Below are 21,186 nucleotides of genomic sequence, written 5' to 3' on the forward strand. Positions count from 1 at the left end.
CATAATCCACATTTACGTTGATAAATCAGTGTAGCTCCCATGACATTATTCAAATTTGTGTTCTGATAAATCATATAAACACACATACATAAACATTTCAAGCTAAAAAAAAAAACTTTTCTCTATTTTAAAGAAAATGGTAATAAATAAAATATATAATTGTTAGTGGTGTCAATCGATTCAAAAATGTAATCGCAGTCATGGGCTGTGATTAATCATAATTAATCGCAAATTTAAAATACTAGGATTTAACTGTAAATGTGTTGAAAAAGAAATGCTTGAAACTAGTTTAAGGAAACAGAACCTTTCACACTTCCGCCAGGTACGAGACATAACCCTTATTATGCTTTTATCATTATTCTTTTGTTTTTATTCAGCCATTATCAGCCTTTAAACTGGCAATAAAACATTTACCAAGCCACATCGCCTCAATCCCAGTATACATTTACCCAACTATTATCAAAAGTATTTCTAAATAAATACAACAAAACATTTCTTGCGGCCTTACGTGAAGTATTATGACAAAATGCATTATGAAGAAGAATTGGACCTTTTCTGCAGCTGCATTTAATCATTTACATTTAATCATTTAGCAGACGCTTTTATCCAAAGCGACGTACAAATGAGAACAATAGAAGCAATCAGACCATCGAGAGTGCAGCAGTATACAAGTGCCATGACAAGTCTCAGTTAGGCCAGCACAGTACACGTAGCTAGTTTTTTTGTTTTTTTTTAAAGAATAGGTAGGTGTTAGTATTAGTTGGTCAAGTGCTGGCGGAAAAGATGTGTCTTTAGATGATTTTTGAAAATGGCTAAAGACTCAGCTGTTCGAATTGAGATCGGGAGGTCATTCCACCAGCTGGGTACAGTCCAGGAAAAGGTCTGTGAGAGAGATTTGGTACCTCTTTGTGATGGCACCACAAGGCGTCGTTCACTTGCAGAACGCAAGCTTCTGGAGGGTGCATAAGTTTGAACTAGTGAGTTTAGATATATTGGTGCAGCGTTAGTTGTTGTCTTGTAGGCAAACATCAGTACCTTGAATTTGATGCAAGCGGCTATTGGTAGCCAGTGTAACCTGATGAAGAGAGGGGTAACGTGAGCTTTCTTCGGTTCATTAAAGACCACTCTGGCTGCTGCATTCTGGATCAATTGCAGAGGCTTGATAGTACTTGCAGGAAGGCCTGCCAAGAGCGCATTACAATAGTCCAGTCTGGAGAGAACAAGAGCTTGGACAAGGAGTTGTGTGGCTTGTTCTGACAGGAAGGGTTTAATCTTCCTGATGTTGTATAAGGCAAATCTGCAGGACCGGGTAGTTGTAGCAATATGGTCTGTGAAGGTTAACTGATCATTGATCACAACTCCAAGGTTCCTGGCTGTCCTGGAAGGAGTTATGGTTGACGAACCCAGCTTTATAGAGAAGTTGTGGTGAAGTGATTGATTGGCTGAGACCACGAGCAGTTCTGTCTTGGCAAGGTTGAGCTGAAGGTGATGATCTTTCATCCGGCTAGAAATGTCACTCAGACAGGCTGCAATGCGAGCAGCTACCGTCGGATCATCTGGTTGGAATGAGAAGTAGAGTTGAGTATCATCAGCATAGCAGTGATAAGAAAAGCCATGATTCTGAATGACCGATCCTAGTGACGACATGTAGATGGAGAAGAGAAGTGGTCCAAGTACTGAGCCTTGAGGAACCCCAGTAGCAAGAAGTTGTGACTTTGAAACCTCACCCCTCCAAGACACCCTGAAGGACCTATCTGAGAGGTAAGATTTGAACCACAGGAGTGCGATACCTGAGATGCCCATCTTTCTGAGAGTGGACAGGAGGATCTGATGATTAACTGTGTCAAAAGCAGCAGACAGGTCCAGTAAGATGAGTACAGAGGATTTGGAAGCCCCTCTTGCCAGTCTCAGGGCCTCTGTAACCGACAGTAGGGCAGTCTCAGTAGAGCAGCCGCTTTTGAAGCCAGATTGGTTGTTGTCCAGAAGATCGTTCTGTGCAAGAAACAAGGAGAGTTGGTTGAACACAACTCGCTCAAGTGTCTTTGCAATGAATGGAAGAAGGGATCTGTAGTTTTCTAAAAGTGCTGGATTTAGAGAGGGTTTTTTTTAGCAGTGGGGTTACCCGGGCCTGCTTAAATGCTGTGGGAAATGTACCAGTACGAAGAGAGGTGTTGATAATGTGAGTAAGCGCAGGTATGACTGAAGAAGAAATGGCCTGAAGGAGGTGAGTGGGGATAGGATCTAGTGGACAAGTAGTGGGATGGTTGGAAAGGATGAGTTTAGAAACTTCCGTCTCCGAGAGAGGAGAGAAGGAAGTGAGAGAGTGTGTATTTGTCGGCATGAAGTTATCAGTTTGTGGTGTGAGGAATTGGTCACTGATGGTTCTTGTTTTATTTGAAGAAAGTTGCAAAGTCATCAGCTGTAAGAGTTGATGAAGGAGGAGGGGGAGGAGGACAGAGAAGAGAAGAGAAAGTTTTGAAAAGTGTGCGAGAGTCAGAGCAGTTGTTGATTTTGTTGTGGTAGTATGTCGTTTTAGCAGTGGAGACATTTGCAGAGAAGGAAGAGAGGAGTGACTGATACGCACTAAGGTCAGTAGAGTTTTTAGATTTGTGCCACTTCCTCTCTGCAGCCCTTAGTTTAGTGTGATGTTCACGGAGAACATAAGACAGCCAGGGGGCAGAGGGGGTAGTGCGTGCTCGTCTGGATGAAAGGGGGCAAAAGTTGTCTAAGCAAGATGTTAGAGTGGAGCAAAGAGTGTCAGAAGCACTGTTTGTGTCCAGTGCTGAAAACTGAGAGGGTGAAGGAAGTGCAGATGAAACCATTGAGGAAAGGCAAGAGGGAGAGAGAGTGCGTAGGTTGCGGCGAAAAGTGACCTGCGGGGGAGTGTGTGCTATGAGTTAGTGTGAGGTAAGAAATGATGAGGAAGTGGTCAGAAGTGTGCAGTGGAGTAACTAATGTGTTGTCAGTGGAGCAGTAGCGTGTGTAGATGAGGTCCAGTTGGTTACCTGATTTTTGAGTAGCCCTAGTAGACACTTGCTTGAGGTCAAATGAAGTGAGAAGAGTGTTGAAGTTAGCAGCCTGGGGTTTTTCTTGGTGGATGTTGAAGTCACTGAGCAGTACCAGAGGAGTACCATCCTCAGGAAAGTTTGACAGTAATACATCCAACTCCTCCAAGAAGTTACCCAGTTGACCTGGGGGATGATACACAACTACAAAGTGGAATTTAACAGGGTGGGTAATCGTAATTGCATGAGATTCAAATGAACTGTTGCCTGTAAGTGATGGTGGAAGATCAAATTTCCAATCATTTGAAATGAGGAGACCCATACCTCCACCCCTTCCAGTTGTGCGAGGGGTGTGGGAAAAGGTGAAATTAGTGGAGAGGGCTGCAGGAGTGGCAGTGTCCTAAGGTTTGATCCAAGTCTCAGTTAGGGCCATGAGGTTGAGACCGGAATGAGTAGCAATGGAAGGAATAAAGTCTGCTTTGTTTACAGCAGATTGGCAGTTCCAGAGACCAATTGGAACATAGAATAAAGTAGTAGAAGACCAAGGGACAGGCCTTAGATTAGTAGGATTGGCCTGCCTCCAACGTACAGTGCGTGCCTTCCTAGTGTTAGTAGTAATAGTGGAGAAAGCACATAGTGTGTATAATTGACTAAACAAGTAGATGAGAACAAGTTGTACAAAAGGAGAGCATTACTCAAGTGCCTTGTCGGTGTTCTTGCTCGGTGGAGTCGCGCAAGGTAGAGTCAATCGTCTTTACACTCGTCGGTCTTCACACGAGGGCTGCCGCCACCGCTGCCACGGTATACAATCCGGTTTTATACTTGCCTAATTATTCGCTATAGAAGTCAGCTGACCACGCCTTACTACTTAGCAAAACAAAACTGGGAAATTGCCGCGATACGCACGAGAACAAATGCGACTTCAGTATACCACGGTAAAACACAGTATGCAAAACAAAGTTTCCGAGCAACAACAACTGCGCTGAAATCTAATGAGAAAACAAAACAAAACACTTACAAACTGCTGTTCTCTTCTGCTGCTTGGCTGCTTCTTCTAACAAGTGCTTCCAAATCAGGTAAATAAGTACTTTTACTGGCTTTGACCACGCCTTACTACTTAGCAAAACGAAACTGGGAAATTGCCGCGATACGCACGAGAACAAACGCGACTTCAGTATACCACGGTAAAACACAGTATGCAAAACAAAGTTTCTGAGCAACAACAACTGCGCTGAAATCTAATGAGAAAACAAGACAAAACACTTGCAAACTGCTGTTCTCTTCTGCTGCTTGGCTGCTTCTTCTAACAAGTAGGGGTGGGCGTATCGATCCTAATATCGATAGTATCGATACCAATGTTGGTATTGGTATCAGATCGATACTAGCCTGATAAGATAGATATTTTATGTTATTTCTTTCACCTATACACTTAATACATTAATACGTTCAACAAAGTGTAGACATGTCTGTGGGTGTATATTCCGCTCTTTTCACATCTCGTATGCAAACATCGCTACGCTGTTTTGTTCTCATGCCATCACGTGACCCAGCGGCTCAAGCGCACGCGGATACAGCGTGAGATGGAACGGTAGAACTCTGAGCTACAGAAGAAATGAAAAGGGGAGGAAGGAAATCCTTCACATAGTGCATATTGTATATAATTGTATACCGAACTTGTCCTTTTTATGCAGTATCACTGTAAGGTGTATACTGAGTTTGGCCTTTTAATATTATTTCTTAATGCATTTAGCTACTTTAAATGTTTTCATTATAACAGTTTTCTATGGGAGTAAAATGCTTAACATGTAATTTAGCATGTTTTCATATATATTCTAGGCTCAGCTGCTTGCCACATATTCTATTAACAAACTGTATACCGAATTTAGTCTATTTATTTATTTGGTCTTTAGCACTGTCTTCCTCCATTGCACCATATTAAATGTTTTTATATTGCAATGAGAGAAAATGAAATTCAGCGTGTTGCATTCATGTTCTGGGTTCATCTGCTTACCTGTACATACATAGTAGGCCTATATATTTTTATAAACTATACCGAATTTGGTCTTTTCATATCACAGTTTTTATTGCAATAATAACAAACACATTTTACAGTATGTATAAAACAAAGAGAAAATACAGTATGTGCATAACATACGAAAATCCTTTCAATACTAAACGAGTTATGGTTTAATAGGCCTAGTTCTTTTTCATATCACTGTCTTCATTCAATAAGCCACTTACGTTAAACTTTTCTTTATAATGGTTTTCTATGGGAGGAAAATACATAATGTGAAAACTTTGAAAGTTGCTTTCATATTCTGGCACATGCTTGTAGGCCTATATCTAGTTTGCAACATTAATAAGGTGTATACTGAGTTTTGTCTTTTAATATTACGTTCTTAATTTATTAAGCCACGTTAATTGTTTATAACTCTTTTCTATGGGAGGAAAATACTTAACATGAAACTGTGCATTGCTTTCATGTTCTGGGATCCTCTGCCTGCAAAGTCCTTTTAGAAATGCAAATAATTACGTAGCTTTAAGGTGAATATAATATTAGTCACATCAACATTAGTATCGTTAATTTTTTTAATTGTTGTTGGTCATTTAAATGTATGTTTTTTTTTTTTAAATGACAAGTATCGGTATCGGAATCGGTATCGGCGATACTGGCCCTGTATTTACTCGGTATCGGATCGATACCAAAATTTGCAGTATCGCACACCCCTACTAACAAGTGCTTCCGAATCAGGTAAATAAGTACTTTTACTGGCTTTGACCACGCCTTACTACTTAGCAAAACGAAACTGGGAAATTGCCGCGATACACACGAGAACAAACCAGTAAATTCAGTATACCACGGTAAAACACAGCAAAACAAAGTTTCCAAGCAACAACAACTGAGCTGAAATCTAATGAGAAAACAAGACAAAACACTTACAAACTGCTGTTCTCTTCTGCTGCTCAGCTGCTTATTCTAACAAGCTGCATTAGAGCTAACATTAGCATCGTGCTTCATAAGACAATTTATGAGATTAATAGTGCACTTTCACTCAGAACTCACTTCAAATCACCATCGAGTGTTTGTAATAATTTCCTTTTGCGATCACATGTGGAATTTGGTCGTTTACTGTTGTTAAAATATGCTATTTATAGCCTTTTATATCGCTACACAAATTAGCATTTCAGATGTACACATTCAATCTCAAGAAAATCACATACAGACCATATCTATCGTAATCGTGTGTTTATTATCTTATATAATCTATAGTGGCTGTTGTCATGTTTATTTCTGCTGTTTAAAAGCCTTAACATGTATGCTCTGCTGAAACTCACGTTGTTTGTGATGTTACAACCGCCTCTCCGTTCTTAAGTTGCCAGGGATACATTCCAAGTATAATACACATTAGTAAAAGGATCTATTTAAATTTGTATTTGTCTATGTACACTTTGAGCGGCCGCGGTACATTAAAAAAGTAGCCCAAAAAACCCGCAACCCACGGTTCTGTATTTTTTTCCCGTGACTGTATTTTCAAAATAGCCCACTTGTGCCGCAACACTTGTTTTCGCTGTACCCTCGTCACACAATGATAGATAACCTTCCGCGCTGCGATGACGGGAAGAAGTTGGGGTCCAACCTTATCAAACGATTAATCTGCGTTAAAAAAATATTAACGCGTTACATTTTTTTGATTAATCGCATGCGTTAACGCGATAATGTTGACACCCCTAATAATTGTATATGTCGGAGTAACAAACATCTTACTAAAGCAAAGCAAATCATTTATTGAGAGACCATAGTGTGCTTTGTGTCCAAAATTTGATTGATCTGCGTTAAAAAAATATTAACGCGTTACATTTTTTTGATTAATCGCATGCGTTAACACGTTAATGTTGACACCCCTAATAATTGTATATGTCGGAGTAACAAACATCTTACTAAAGCAAAGCAAATCATTTATTGAGAGACCATAGTGTGCTTTGTGTCCAAAATTTGATTGATGAGGGTCATAAATATGAAGGTAAATTTGGTGCAAAACAACTGAGCGTCTGTGACAGCGGAATTTGTAGTTGTAGAGAATAGTCACACATGTGTATCAGTAAATTTGAAGCCACAGACAAAAGTTGCAAACTTGTAGATTTTTTTCTCTCTCCCACAAACACAACACAACAGTTACACCTTCTCGAATCCTTCATTGCAGATACACAAATCCTATTCTACGAATCACAAATCAAGAAACTCGTACTCTCACATGTTTTGCTACTATTGCTGCAGTGAATATGGTGCAAAACACACTCACACACCTGCATCAAAAATGTGAAGTCGCGGACGAATTTTGTACATCCGCAAATCAGTATTTGAATCCTTGCAATGAGATTTGCACACTTGTAGAATGTTTTCTTACATATATATTTTTTTTCTTGGATGCTTTTTCTAGCACAAACACAATTACATAATGACAACGGCTTGAATCTGCTGCTACGAGTCTCAGATGCTGTTTTTCACTTGCAAATGACAAGTTTCGCGCACTCTCCCTTTTGCACCACATATCTGTGTTACAAATGGTGCAAAAGTGATTTGTGCATCTGTAGAGGCAGCGGCGGCCCTCTGCAGAGATCAGAGAAGTTTGGCCAATCAGAAGAGCTACACTGTATCAGGTTTTTGTTATTCTTTATAGTTCTTCGGTTTTTATGATCAAGTTTGTGGATCTTATCGTCTGCAACGCCGAGGGTGTATTTTGGAGCCATCGCGACAGTGATTACATCAGCTGGTAAGTTGAGTTAAAATCAGTTATTCGAAGTAAATTTTTAATCAGGGAAGCATAATTCTACACTGCCTTTTTATCGCAGGTTATGTCAGACGTTACGTAACAGCGAGCTAACGTGAAAATAGTAAAGAAAAATGAGTTAAGACACACCGCTGTTATACATCTTTTGTATTTTATTTTCAGGTTTTAGTCTATTGGTAATGTCACTTGCAACGGAGGTGTATTGGAGTCTTTTCCTGTGATTGAATCATAGAGGTGGTAACAACAGGTGAGTGAGCTGCTATCAACTACTGTATTAGCTGAATTAGACACTGGCTGCTGCTCACTAACCCACAGAACGGGTTGTATAGGAACGAACTAGCAATATATGGGAAGTTTGGCTAAGAAATATTATGAATGTTTATTTTATTATAACCTGTAAGTTCTGTTATTGTATGGTAGTTTTTTTTTTTTCTTTCTTTTTTTCTTGCCATAAACTAAAATAACACTAACAGGATTGTGACTCTGTTACAGGAGATTGCTCCAAGCAAAAGCAGGGATGCTGACTATGAAGGGCAGAATCACAATATGGCCAGCTGTCAATTTTATTGAAATTAGGTAACCCAAAATACATTTGATTTTACATTATATTTACATTTAAAGCATCTCGCAAAAGCATGAATGCAAAGCAAACTGTGCTGCATTATGTACACATTTTTATTGAGTTAAGTTACCCAAACAGTATTTTCAATTACTGCTTTTTTATTCATCTGCAATACATTCCAGTTGGAGGCTTTTTTTGTGATTGCTATTGTGACGGGAATAACATCAACTGGTAAGTTAGCCGAAGTAAACTAGTTAGTTTTGTTTTTTTAAATCGTTATCCATTCCCTTGATAATCAACCCCATTATTTCAGCAATATAACACTAAGCTCACAATGTCAAATGCAGAAACGTTAATTCATACGTTCATGACCTCGAGGCTAGATTATTGTAATGCTTTATTGGGTGGTTGCTCTGCACATTTAATAAACAAACTACAGTTGGTCCAATATGCAGCAGCTAGAGTTCTTACTAGAACCAGGAAGTATGACCATATTAGCCCGGTTCTGTCAACGCTGCACTGGCTCCCTACTAAACATCATATACATTTTAAGATCTTGCTAATTACTTATAAAGCCCTGAATGGTTTAGCTCCTCAGTACTTGAGCGAGTTCTTATCACACTATAGTACTACACGTCCGCTGCGTTCTCAAAACTCTGAATATCAAAATCAACTGCGGGCAGCAGATCCTTTTCCTATTTAGCGCCAAAACTCTGGAACAATCTACCTAACATTGTTCGGGAGGCAGACACACTCTGTCAGTTTAAATCTAGATTAAAGACCCATCTCTTTATCCTGGCATACACATAACACACTAATACGCTTCTATTATTCAAATCCGTTAAAGGATTGTTAGGCTGCATTAATTAGGTCAACCAGAACCGGTTTATACTTCCCATAACACCCAAAGTACTCGTTACACCGTTAGAAGAATGGTATCTACGCTAATATTAGTCTGTTTCTTTCTTATTCCGAGGTCACCGTAACCACCCGATCCAGTCCGTATCCAGATCAGATGGTGGATCAGCACCTAGAGATGACCTCTACAGCCCTGAACTTCAGCGGAGACCAGGACATCTAGATGAGCCCCAGAGACTGATCCCCAGTGAAGACCCTGTCCCCTAGACGGCCATGGGACAGGACCACGGGAACCAGATGAGTTCTCTGCACAATCTGACTCTGCTGCAGCATGGAACAACCTGCTGGTTCGTCTGGCCAGAGGAGAATGACACACTATCTCGACACACTATTTCCCTGTTTAATACTGCAAAGCTGCTTTGACACAATCTGCATTGTAAAAAGCACTATATAAAGTAATGGTCACTTGACTTGACTTTGATCTACTGTTTGATCTACAGGAATGCATTATAAGGAATGGATTATAAATTTAATGATTTGTGAAGGATTATCAACTAATTATGCACCTTCCTTGTAGGTGCGTTCAGAGAGTATATAGTGTTTTTATTCATCTCAAAATGCATACAGCACAAAATCTGGCAGTTAGGGAAAATTCTGTAAACACTTGTTTGAAATATTTTTTTTTCTTGTGCTTGCAGGTTAATTCTGAGTATCAACCCTGGTGGCATACCATTCAGAGTCACAGATCAGATGGAATTCTGGGAAGAGGGTGCAAAGACAAAGCATCAGCCTGAATCCCCTCATGGTGTTTCTCATCAGAGAGCTTGTCAACTTTGCCAAAATTACTGAAATTTAACACAATACAAACAATTTTTTACTGTATTTTCCACCTTTTTCAGCTAGCACATGCTGGAGATGAATATTTGTAATTTGTATTTTTAAAAAGAACATGTTCAACAATTAAAAAGAATATTATAAAGACAAATGCTAATGAGTTAGTGATCTTTATGGGGTTGGGGTTGTAAAATAATATGGTATACAGTGTTGTACTGCAATTAGATTGTTTTATACAGGTCAAAATTTTAAATAAACTAAACAGTACTAATATTGACAATACAGGAACTTTAAATGAGAATACAGTAATAATACATCCAGCTACTGTAAAATTTACAGCAATCTATTTACAGTGTAGTTTAGGTGCCTATCCGTTGGCACCTGAAAGAGCAGGGGGTAATAATAAAATAATAATAAAAGCTGCGAGCATCTTCCGGAGCGGACAGCAGCAAATACCAATAAAGGTACATTTTCTTTCTTTTTCTGAAATCACTCACTGTTATACTGTACATTTGTTCATAATTTAAAAAATATATATTAACAAATATATTTAATCGTCTTGTATATGACACTCATAGTAATCTATTTAATTAGCGGGTTTATCTTTTATGAAGCCTCTTTGTGAGTTGAAGCAGGGATGGGCAAACTATAAAATATGTTATTAGTAACATTACATTTCATTATGTATTTTATCAAATCACATAAGTTTGTAAGAAACGGTTTAATTTTTCAAAAAGATTTTGAATAATAGTAATATAATGTAGCACATGCTGATCAGACGGATGTAATGCCAGAGTAAAGTACAGCCACAACTTATACAACAGTGTTCAAATCATCTTTTTTCCTGACAAAATCAATATAATGCAATATTTCTATCTGCTAAATAAGCTTTTCCATATTCCAAGCTTGCCTGCTGCACTGGGGACATCACATGCACGTGTGAGTCATGAAAATTATGAAAATAAATCTAGGAATTATTTGATTGTTGGATTTTAAATCAGCGGTGTTGAGCCATAAAAGTAACTAAGCTGTTTTATGGATGGCACCTGTAATATTATTACTGACATCTTATTAGTAATTAGTTACACTACTACTGCAAAAAGTAATATTATTACAGTAACTAAAAGTTACTAGTTACTGCCCAACACTGATTAGGACTACTAGAACTAGAAGGCTACAGGTAGGTGAGTTTTATCAGGGTTGGAGCTAAACTCATTTAATATTTAAACTATAAACAAATATACTGTACAGTATAACAGTGAGTGATTTCAGAAAAAGAAAAAAAAACATACCTTTATTAGTTTCCGCTCTCCGCTCCGGAAGATGCTCACGTCACAGCTCGCGAAAGTTTTTTTTTTTTTCCTCCCCGCTGATAGGCGCCCAAACTAGCTCTTCTGATTGGCCAAACTTCTCTGATCTCTGCAGAGGGCCGCCGCTGCCTCTACAGATGCACAAATCACTTTTGCACCATTTGTAACACAGATATGTGGTGCAAAAGGGAGAGTGCGCGAAACTTGTCATTTGCAAGTGAAAAACAGCATCTGAGACTCGTAGCAGCAGATTCAAGCCGTTGTCGTTATGTAATTGTGTTTTTGCTAGAAAAAGCATCCAAGAAAAAAAATATATATGTAAGAAAACATTCTACAAGTGTGCAAATCTCATTGCAAGGATTCAAATACTGATTTGCGGATGTACAAAATTCGTCCATGACTTCACATTTTGATGCAGGTGTGTGAGTGTGTTTTGCACCATATTCACTGCAGCAATAGTAGCAAAACATGTGAGAGTACGAGTTTCTTGATTTGTGATTCGTAGAATAGGATTTGTGTATCTGCAATGAAGGATTCGAGAAGGTGTAACTGTTGTGTTGTGTTTGTGGGAGAGAGAAAAAAATCTACAAGTTTGCAACTTTTGTCTGTGGCTTCAAATTTACTGATACACATGTGTGACTATTCTCTACAACTACAAATTCCGCTGTCACAGACGCTCAGTTGTTTTGCACCAAATTTACCTTCATACATAAAAAGTACACCCACCACCCTCCCTCCCACCCATAACTGGACACCTGTTCGTGTCCTCCCCCACCCATCTAAGTGACCATCTGGTTCATCCACCCCAGTGATCGCAAGGAATGCCTGTTTTGGGAAATGTGTTTTTGTGTGGGTCATTGAAACTGTTATGTGCTTTACATTTTAAACTGGAGATAAAGGGAAGTTTTTTTTAAAGTTTTTTCACATACTTATCAAACATACACGTAAAATGAGCAATGACTGTTTTTCCTCTGTAAAACAAGTCAAGACGAGCTAGTGTTGTTAAAACGTTTTTAGGAAAAGGTTGAAATATCTAAAATAGGGCAATCTACTGCAGTTTTTCCTCTCTCAATCAGTAGAAAGTGTGGTTAACACCTAGTCATTCATGAAAAAAATAAATACTATCATATACCGTGAAACCGGTATAATTTTGAAAAATACCGTGATATAAATTTTTGGTCATACCGCCCAGCACTTAACTAAATGCAAAGTTGACTGGAAGGAAGAATTTGGGTAGGAAAAGGTGCACAAGCAACAGGGATGACCGCAAGCTTGAGAATACAGTCAAGCAAAGCCGATTCAAACACTTGGGAGAGCTTCACAAGGAGAGAACTGAAGCTGGAGTCAGTGCATCAAGAGTCACCACGCTCAGACGTCTTCAGGAAAAGGGCTATCAAGCCACTTCTGAACCAGAGACAACGTCAGAAGCATCTCAACTGGGCTGTGGAGAAAAAGAACTGGACTGTTGCTCAGTGGTCCAAAGTCCTCTTTTCAGATGAAAGTAAATTTTACATTTCATTTGGAAATCAAGGTCCCAGAGTCTGAAGGAAGAGTGGAGAGGCACAGAATCCATGTTGCTTGAAGTCCATTGTGAAGTTTCCACAGTCAGTGATGATTTGGGCAGCCGTGTCATCTGCTGGTGTTGGTCCACTGTGTTTTCTGATGTCCACAGTCAATACAGCCATCTTCCTTCCTTGACAAGCTTTATGGAGATGCTGATTTCATTTTCCAGCAGGACTTGGCACCTGCCCACACTGCCAAAGGTACCAAAAGCTGGTTCAATGACCATGGTGTTACTGTGCTTGATTGGCCAGCAAACTCGCCTGACCTGAACCCCATAGAGAATTCATGGGGTATTGTGAAGAGGAAGATGAGAGACACCAGACCCAACAATGCAGATGAGCTGAAGGCCACTATCAGAGCAACCTGGGCTCTCATATCACCTGAGCAGTGCCACAGACTGATCGATTCCATGCCACGCCGCATTGCTGCAGCAATTCAGGCAAAAGGAGCCCCAACTAAGTATTGAGTGCTGTACATGCTCATACTTTTTATTTTCATATTTTTCAGTTGGCCAAGATTTCTAAAAATCCTTTCTTTGTATTGGTCTTAAGTAATATTCTAATATTTTGAGTAGGGATGCACCAAATCCAGATTTTTGGGGTTCTGCCAAATACCGAATCCACTGGTTAAGATTCTGCCGAACCCGAAACCGAATACCGAATCCTACTCCCATCCTCAGACCATTAACACAGTAAACACATTAATGAAGTAAACAACGTCCACAGCAGTGTATTTTTCATTTTATTTTATTTTAATGCACAACTCGTATTCTTTCGGATGTTTAATACGCAAATGTTTTAACAGCGGCGATGTTGTGTATTGTTTGGGGTACTTGCCACCACGAGACAAATCGGCATTGCAAATTGAACATGTAGCTCGACTTGAATCGCCTTCTTTCAACTGAAAGTACTGCCAAACAACACTTTTTCTGCTCACGAGTTCCATTTTCACTTTCTCACATATACTGCATTCGAACGGTACACCTTAAACACCTTCCCGTACTCAACGGCGGCGTGACGTTGACCAGTGTAGCGCGCTTAATGCAAGCTAAGGGTTCGGTGGATTTTTTTTTAAGGTTCGGCAGAAACCGAACCCCGTCAAAAAGTCCAATATTCGGCCGAATCCGAATCCGAATCCTGGATTCGGTGCATCCCTAATTTTGAGATACTGATTTTTGACTTTCATGAGCTGTAAGCTCTAATCATCAAAATTAAAAGAAATAAACATTTGAAATATATCAGTCTGTGTGTAATGAATGATAATAATATACAAGTTTCACTTTTTGAATGGAATTAGTGAAATAAGTCAACTTTTTGATGATATTCTAATTATATGACCAGCACCTGTATCTATAGAAAGCTTGACATGTCTACTCTAAAATGAAGTAAGTCTTACCGAAAACGAATATTCTGTGATAAAGTAATCCGTATGAAACCATCGGCAGGTCCAGTTTTTCCATCTGGTATCATTATCTCTAATTAGGTCACGCCCACGCGCTGCTTGCGCTATTGTTATTACAAATCTCCACGTGAGACACGCGGCATGTAAACAGCCACACTACCGTAAACAAAGCAGCAACGCGTTCATCTCAGATACTTTTCAGTTTTGGAAGAACATGCTGTGAGGAATAAGCCTTGTATTTACCTCAGAAATGCGCTGAGAGGAAAAAGCCTTGTATTTACCCCCAGAAGACGCACTGAGAGGAAAAAGCTTTGTTTACCTCACAAACGGAATGCGAGTGCAGCTGGAGCCCGTGGAGGAGGAAATATTTTATACAGAGTAAGTAATGTTTCTTATTGGCATTCGATAATGTGTTGTTGTGACAAAGTTGAACGCATTTACTAGTTGAACTTTTCCCAAAATATAATTCCAGAATAAAATGTGTGAAATCACGTGAGGATAGTTATATGTTCTATAAACAATGATATAAAAGTAATGTCTAAGAAAGTTTAGACCAATCTTTACTGTGAAGTAGTCTACTCTGTTTGCAAATACCTGCTCAAACATGTTTATAATAAGCTTAACAATAATAATTTACTTTCTCAGTTATAAAATGTTTTTGTATTGTATGATAATACATGCAAAGCATGTGTGCATCTACTGTATAATAATTTTATAATAATTTGTTTGTGATTTTTATTAGTCATGTAGGATAGCCTGTAATATCGTGCGCTACAAGCTTAATGTTGCTGTGTGTGTGTGTGTGTGTGGTTTACAAAGAAATGTCGAAAATACAAAAGAATAGGCTACAACACTGTATAACATCACTGAACTAAATTATACACATGTATATCCTATTAATATACATTTATTAACAATAAAGATTAAAAATAAGAAAGATGCACATTAGAAATGGGCTATGACGTTGTAAATGAGAAACAATGATGAGTCGTGCAGCAGTAACGTAATGATAACAGATCAAATTTCAAGCAAAATGATCAAGCTTTATTCAAGCATTTAACATGTATAAGTTAATTAAATGTCAGTAATGAACGGCACAAATTATAGATAACCTATCATGAAGAAGGTCATCTGTGCCAAACGCGTACAGTAGGCAGTATAAAACTCCCCAATCATAATTTTATACTGCCACCTGTTGGTGCATTGTGTAACTTGAGAACAACTCTTGTTATGTCGAGATCATGACAAAAATAAAGTCATGATAACGAGAAAAGAAGGAAAAAAATTATAATGCATGGCCGCTTAGAACTTCTGTAGTTATGACTGTGATGGGCTATAGACCTACTATTCAATGCTGCAAATAGAAATAACTTTAAGCTGAAGTGTTCACCATATGTTTCGCCAGTGTCCTATTTTTACAGCCTCTGCTTTCGTTTGAGACTACTTAAAGGGTTAGTTCACCCAAAAATGAAAATTAGTCCATGTTTTACTCACCCTCAAGGCATCATAGGTGTATATGACTTTCTTATTTCAGATGAATCCAATCAGTGTTACATTAAAAATGATCCTTGCTCTTCCAAGCATTAGAATGGCTGTAGGTGGGTGTTTTTATTCAACAGTCCAAAAGTAGTCAAATAAAGCGCATCCATCCAAATTAAAACATGCCTCACACAGCTCCGGGGCTGAGTAAAGGCCTCCTGTAGCAAATCGAAAAATATCCATATTTAAAACATTATAAACACCTTTCTCTCTTCTGCTAACTGTCGTAAGCCGTTCCAGTGGATGCTGTAGGACATAGACGAACATGAAAGCGCGATGGAGAAAACAAAACAAAATGCCGGTCACGAATTAGAAGCACAAAACGAAGATTTGTAAAGAAAAATGTTGGAGGATTTCAATATAAGCCAAGAGGAAATTGGTTTTCCTTTAGTAAAGTAATGCTGGGTACACACTACAAGATAATAAGGCTGATTTTGGGCCAATTTCTCCCCTTCCGACAATCCTAGGTATGTCCCGATTATCTTGTTGGATCTAAAGATTATCTTATCAGATTTTCCTGTGGTGTGAGGTGTGTTAAGAGTGACTGAATTTGCTCGGAAGAACATCAGAGGTGCCCCGATCGCGAATCATAAATATTCAACATGTTGAATATTTGCGATCAGATATCCTGATGTGTGGGGGGAACCCCGAGGACAAACGCGCGTATGATCTGCAGATTATCACATGAAACGAAACAATATCCAATCAGAAAGTGAGCTTACAGAAGACGGAAGCATAACAAACGCAGTCATATCGCAGCACAAAAGGATGTGGACTCTGTCATCGCAATTTCTTCCTGCCATTACCAAAGACTGGGACTTTAAAGCCTTAAATCTATTCTTTGAATAATTTGTAATTATTTATACTTGTTTAAGGAAATGTAATTTTCTTATTGCTTTTCCTTTTTTATTTTATTTTATTTTATTTATTTATTATTGTTTTTTGTTTATTATTGTATTTGATGTAATTTATGTTATTGCCCTTGTGTGTTCTTTGTTCTAAAATTGCAATTTAAAAAAAATAAAATTGTTTATTCTCAAGTCTCCAGAGATTTTGAGAGATTTCCCATGTACACAGTCGGGACTCTGGTTGAAAATCTGTTGGTGTGTGGTGTGCTGTCTCACACACTATAGGAGCCAAACGGTTAAATCTAGGATTTTTTTTGTCCTCATGTTTGTGGTCTCTCACATTTTGAAGATTTTATAAGATTTTAAAAATATTTTAGTGTGTACCCAGCATAAGGAAACTTTTCTTCCTTTGCTCCTGTAAACAAACGTTGGTTTTTGCAAGACTCACACACGCATACGCTACAAAAATGCATCAATTCGCTACAGGATACCTTTATTCACCCCCTGGGGCCGTGTGAGGCACATTTTAATATGGATGGATGTGCTTTATTTGACTACTTCACAAAAACACCCTCCCATGCCATTATAAAGCTTGGAAGAGCAAGGACCATTTTTAATATAACTCCGGAATAATTTGTCAGAAAGAAGACAGTCATATACACCTAGGATGCCTTGAGGGTGAGTAAAACATGAGCTAATTTTCATTTTTGAGTGAACTAACCCTTTAACATCTCTAGCATTAGATATAAACATCAGATTAAATGCAAAGAATTAAATAAGTAATGAGTATATCATGTTTTTAGGAATAAAAAAATTATCAAGATATTTTGAGAAATATTTATGATCATAAACATATCAATGCCTTTCGATATATTGATGCTAAAGGTTTTTCATAAAGCAATGGGTTACTGGTAGTGCTAGAGGGCAATTTAGCGTGTGTATAGAGACGCTAAAAAGCAAGAAATTCAATTTGGCATTTATATACATTTAAAAATAAGCTGTATATCAGTTCTACGGTTTTTAATGAAATAAGAATTTTGAATCAAGAAAATTAGTTTGTTTCTGTTATTCTATTCATCACTGTTCGAACCCCTAAAGAAGGGTCCGTGTACTTTTTTGTCCATTCATTTTTCGTTTTTTTAACCCAGAAATGAAATACAGAAAATGCGGTTTCCTCTTTAATGGTTCAGACACTGATATAGAATAAGCAGGAACAAACTAATTTTCATTATTCAAAATTCCTATTTCATTAAAAATCGTAAAACTGATATAAGCTTGTTTTTTTTTTTTTAATGTAGGCTATGTAAATGCTAAGTTTAATTTCTACCTTTTTTTAGTGTTTCTATACAGACACAAGCACCCTCTCGCGCTACTGACGTAGCTAACATAACTGCTTTATGAAAACATTTAGCTTCGATATTTTTATGATCTTAATAATTTTTCATGCCTAAAAACATGTATGAAATACTCATTAGATAGCCCATTTCTTTGCAAATAACTGTGTCCTGGGCAAGTTCTACAGGAGAGGGAACGAAATGAAAGCAAGAGAAGGTCAGTTAAAGCTAAATAGGATAACTGACATTTTCTGTTGATTTCCTGAGTGGCAGTAAAACATCACAATGTCTCCGCTCAACTCAAAATAAAAGCCAAGGAATACATGGTGTGTCTTAGCAGTTCTTATGTGTACAGGTGAACTATTCCACAAATTAGGTGCCACCAGTGAAAAAGCTCGGTCACCTTTATTTTTTAACCTGGCTCCTAGGAACATCGAGGAACACCTGATTGGACGACAGTGCTTTAATAGAAGTGTGTACATGTAAAAGCTCTGATAAATAAGCAGGCGCCACCCCATTTAAAATCTTAAAAACAAACATTAAAATCTTGAAATCAATCGTGAAGTGGACAGGAAGCCAGTGTAGTGAAGCTAAGACTAGGGTAACCGGGATATAGTTTAAGTTACAATCAAAATAAGAGAGTCATTGTGCAGTGTAGCGCTTCATTGATTATGTTCAAATAGCAGGATATTCTGCTAATTACTTGAAAATAGTGGCAATTATCTGCACCTCAGTATTGTAATACATTATAAAACAGTACGCAATAATAACTTAGTGTAAATTTTAATTTTAATTCAAATTATTAAATAGATGCCACCTTATTGGGACAAAAGGCCTCCCTACACCTATCCTAACCCAACCCGATACTTTATTTTCAACCTTTTGATTATTTCCTTCATTTTTATTAAAAATAAATGCTTTTCTGATGTGATATGATTTGAAATTTGAAAAGGGAGAAAAAAAGTTTGCCAAAAGGCAGATTTGTACTCGGGTCGATCGCTTCAAAAGGAGTATGACACACATTGTACCATCTACGCTACTGAATCTGACTAGTGATAATCCTCTTTTATAATGTTGACTATCCCAATCACACATTCTTGGGTGGAGTTAGTGTAAATAGCCTCTGCCAAAACGTCGGGCTATTTGCAGTAAGTGTAAATAGGCACTCCGATTATTATTATTTTTTTTTTAATTCCCAACAGTTAAACAGTTGCCCACAGAAACAAACAGGGGGTGCTGCAGCACCCTCAGCACCCCAACTTCCTGCGCTTATCACTGACCAGTGACAGCTGCATGCTGCAAAGTTTCGGGAGTGACATCTCTGCTATAAATGCGGCATTTAGGCTATGCAGATGCCACTATCAATGAACAGGGCAAAAATGTCAAAATGTACATTTAAGGCTAGAGCACCCTCACTGATTTCAGAAGCACACTCAGTGATTTGATTGAGGAACCAGGCCTGCCTGTATCTGGACTTTATAACTTGATATATTTCTATTATATTTCTATATTTACCCCATATATTAAACCGTGTGTAGCGCTCTAACACGATATAGCCTACTGTACTTTGAGCAACCATGCATGGTCCTCTCTAATACGTGACCCAGATAGCACACAAAATTATGACAAAATTATATCCCAGTATACAATTTCATGATGATAAAGTTCCCAGGATTCTGCTATGTCTATTTTAAAAATCATATTTGTATTAAGTCTCTGCATTGTTCCAAAGATGGCTCTAGTTCTCAACTGAACAAGCAGGAGAAGCATTACTAAATTTGGCCAAAGAAAAACTGTTAAAATTGACATTTTTCTATTTTAATTTGTGCATTTTTCAAATGTTTATTAAAAGTGTGAAAATTCATGAACAAGTCAATATTTTACTTTTTCGGGGTAACATTTTGTGTGTACAGTTCTAATTTCAGTTTTGGTTTTCAGCATAGCATTTAAAAATACAATAACCGTTCTTTTTTAATTTTTTTGGTCTGGATTAAAAAACGAAAAACGAATGGACGCAAAAGTACACGGACCAAGAAGAAACCATATTTTCCGTATTTCATTTCTGGGTTAAAAAAGGAAAATTTAATGGATGCAAAAATGCACGAACCCTGTATGTGTGCTTTGTTTGGATTGTGATTAAAATGCAAGGTAACACTTCATTTTGATAGTCCACTGTAGACATTCTACTAACAGTAAGTAACTTTGCAACTACATGTCAACTAGCAGTCACTAGATTATTAGTAGACTGTGTGCTTAATATCTTCTAACACTTTATTTTGATGGGTCCACAACATACAACATACTGACTATGAGAAACTTTGCAAGTATATGTCAACTTATTCTACTAACCCTAAACCTACCCTAACAGTCTACTCTGAGAGTTAGTAGACATGTAGTTGCAAATTAATGATAATTAGTTGACATGCAGTTGCAAAGTTACTTACAGTTAGTATAATGTCTAAAGTGGACTATCAAAATAAAGTGTAACCAAATGCAATGGTTGCCTCTAATTTCAAATGGAAACAGCAAAACCTTAGTTCATTTACATGATATTTTTTTCATTTATATTATTTATTTATTTGGTTTGGGATTTGTTTACAATTTTCTATTTAGTTTTGTTATTTGACATTCCAATTTCACAAAGAAATGTGCAGCATTTTTTTTTTCTTTTTTCTGAGAAATAATAAAAGCACACCTTTTCATTTATAATTTGTCTTCAATCTCATTTTGTTAAAAAATGAGAAAATTATATAATTAAATAATTACATTGTATCGCATCGTGAGTTGAGTGAATCATTATAACATCCCTAGTCACCATTTCTTGTCCAATATAACATGTGGTGAAGCAAAACCAGTTGGACACCACTGATCTGCACTAATAAAAAAGGATTTTGAAGAGGAACAGGCTGTTTTTAGACTTTCAGATATGAAAGAGTTTCAGATATGACTTGGACCATGGAAGCCAATATATGTGATTGCCATGTGATTGGCTAAGGTTCGTATGAATTAAAACGTGATTCATCATGTTTATATTAGAGGTCGACCGATTGATCGGCCAGCCGATTAATCAGCTGATTTTTGGCATTTTTTTAATTAATCGGCATCTATAGGCAGGCACATCTGCGGGCAGTTAAGCGTTGTT

The 21,186-nt window shown here is 37.8% G+C and overlaps 1 protein-coding gene and 1 long non-coding RNA gene across 4 annotated transcripts in view; one reads left to right on the forward strand and one right to left on the reverse strand.

Annotated features, from left to right (window-relative positions):
• plxdc1 (plexin domain containing 1) overlaps nucleotides 1-21,186 on the reverse strand; it is a 256,512-nt gene that overhangs the window by 169,878 nt on the left and 65,448 nt on the right. The gene's annotated exons all lie outside the window — the stretch shown is intronic.
• On the forward strand, nucleotides 7,065-8,371 carry LOC131550716 (uncharacterized). The gene is made up of 3 exons (XR_009273621.1): nucleotides 7,065-7,777; nucleotides 7,958-8,042; nucleotides 8,288-8,371. It is a non-coding gene; the product is annotated as an uncharacterized LOC131550716 (long non-coding RNA).

The sequence above is a fragment of the Onychostoma macrolepis genome, chromosome 12 (genome assembly GCF_012432095.1).
Source record: "Onychostoma macrolepis isolate SWU-2019 chromosome 12, ASM1243209v1, whole genome shotgun sequence".
Classification (NCBI taxonomy): Eukaryota; Metazoa; Chordata; class Actinopteri; order Cypriniformes; family Cyprinidae; genus Onychostoma; species Onychostoma macrolepis.